Below are 2,682 nucleotides of genomic sequence, written 5' to 3'. Positions count from 1 at the left end.
ATACGCATCTAGGCTTCCTCATTAAAAACCTTACAAGGAAAACTCAGTGGGACAAAACCTCGTAAGGGAAAAAGAGTACAACACGTATTAACTTCCCCTAATGAGAACATCAATCCAGAGACTTGAATCTTCGCATTCCAAGCTTGTGCACCATCTTCTTGAAAGTTGCAGTTGGTAGAGACTTGGTGAATAGATCAGCCACATTGTCACTTGAACGAATCTGTTGCACATTTATATCACCATTCTTTTGAAGTTCATGTGTATAGAAAAGCTTCGGTGAAATATGCTTTGTTCTATCTCCTTTTATGAATCCCCCCTTAAGTTGTGCTATGCATGCTGCATTATCTTCGTATAAAGTGGTGGGTACTTTATCACATTTCAAACCACATTTCTCTCAAATGAGATGTATCATAGACCTTAACCACACACATTCTCTACTTGCTTCATGAATAGCTATTATTTCAGCATGATTAGATGAAGTGGCTACGATGGACTTCTTTGTAGATCTCCAAGATATGGCAGTCCCCCCACATATAAACACATAGCCTGTTTGGGATCGAGCTTTGTGTGGATCAGATAAATATCCTGCATCATCATAACCAACAAGGTTTGGGCTACAATTAACAGAATAAAATAAACCCATATCAGTTGTCCATTTAACACTACTAAAAAAGGGCCAAAAAGAGACCTAGAAATGGAGACCTCAAAAATAGGTCAATAATAAGAGACCTCATGAGGTCGCTATTTAAATTAATATCTTTTAATTTTTTTTAATGTAGGAGAGACCTCGTGAGGTCAATTTAATGAATATTTTTTTTACCTGACTTATTTAAAAATTTTAAATTTTTAATCTAATTCTCATAAAATTAGAGACCTCATGAGGTCTCTTAAACAAAACAAAAAACCTAGCCAAAATTAAAATAGCTCTCTTTCTTCCCTCTCTCTTTTTCGTCGACCGCCTCTCTCTCTTTCTCGTCGACCTCGTCGACCCTCTCACTTTCTCGTCGACCCTCTCTCTGTATCGTCTCTCTTTCTCGTCGACCCTCTCTATCTGTATCGACCCTCTCTCTCTGTATCGTCCCTCTCTCTCTCATAGCCAGCTCTCCGCCGCCACCTCTCCGCCGCCAGCAGTCGTGCTTCAGCAGGTGGAGGTCGCGCCGCCTCCATCTCCGCCATTTGCAGTCGCCTCAGCAGCAGCGTTCCCCTTTGACTCCAGGTAAATTTATTTATTTTTTGTTATTGAAACTAAATGTGTTAGATCATTGAGATGAGGTGTTTGAGGTTCATTTGATTGTATTATTATATATTTATATCTCATTGTGATATTGTCACTTTGCACATATACTTATGTTGTTATGAATTTATAATATGTGATTTTTACTCTTTAACATCTCTTTTTTCATCAAACAAAAGCAATATTGGGAACTTGTGAAGTGAATTTTTTTTTTCAATTAATAAGAGTTGGGATGACTCATTTACTCTAAATTAAATAAACATTATGATGTAACATTTAAATTCTTCTCAGCACTATATATATTTACAAAAAGAGGAAAAATATGATTCAAATTCTAAGGCTTTTCCTCTCTGATCTTATAATGTATTATTGCTTGTCGACTATTTCAAATTTACGTTCCACAAAAATTAATAATAATAGTATTTTAGTTTTAAACAAATTAAAATTTGTGTTATGAATTTTCATGTCTTCATTATAGTTCATCTTATATCATTATTATATAAAATTACAAGGATTTGTTATGAATCGACAAGTCTTACATTGACTGTCATCTAACTACAATTCTTCTTCTTTATTTGTACTTGAGACCAACAATATGATCAAGCTCATATATAGGTGGAGTTAATGCATTTTGTACATTAATTTTACGTCGTGTAGATTTAATTTCAAAATATTTGATTAAGAATAAAAGAATCTTATTCACTCGTACTTATCGGAATAATACAACCCTATAGGTAGAAGCTTATCAGCCAAACATGTGAAGTGATGATCCAGAATTAATCGATCTTAATGTGCTCTCCATTATCATACAAGTAGAGCCCCATAAGAAAAATGCTCACGGTATATAGAACTAATTAATGACCCATAGTTGCATGATGGTAATAATAATTAGATGTCTAATCATATACATATAATAATAGTTAGATGTAGAATGATATACATATAATAGAGATGTGAACATGAATCAACAACAATTCCCCAATCCCTAACATTAATCTACATAATTATAAGTCATAATATACTACAAATGAGAACCAAATATCACAAAATTATTTGTTTAAGCATAAGTACCAACACTAGTTGATCTTATTGATGACAAAATTGATTTTCTTTGAAAATCAATTTGTGTCCATCTAGTGTTGACACTTAGCTTTAAATTTTAGAAAATAATTATTTGTTAAGTTTGTAACTATCGTGTTAGTATTAAGTTAAACTAAACTAATTAAACTTAGAAATTTGTTAAGTTATTTGGTAAGTTAAACTTGTTACAATAGTATAAGAAATTAAGTTAAAAATAAACTAGTTAGAATTAGAAAGTTCTTAAGTTGGTTAATAAGTTACATTGGTTACTATAGTGTTGAAAATAAGTCAAAACTAAACTAATTAGACTTAAAATTTTGTTAAGTTGGTTTATAAGTTAAAGTTGTGACTATAGTGTTTGAATTAAG

The 2,682-nt window shown here is 32.3% G+C and overlaps 1 pseudogene; it reads left to right on the top strand.

The window, feature by feature from the left end:
- The first annotated feature begins 1,048 nt into the window (after positions 1-1,048).
- LOC107022142 overlaps positions 1,049-2,682 on the top strand; it is an 8,841-nt pseudogene continuing 7,207 nt past the window's right edge.

The sequence above is a fragment of the Solanum pennellii genome, chromosome 6 (assembly GCF_001406875.1).
Source record: "Solanum pennellii chromosome 6, SPENNV200".
Classification (NCBI taxonomy): domain Eukaryota; kingdom Viridiplantae; phylum Streptophyta; class Magnoliopsida; order Solanales; family Solanaceae; genus Solanum; species Solanum pennellii.
This window is presented reverse-complemented; position numbering and strand designations above follow the sequence as displayed.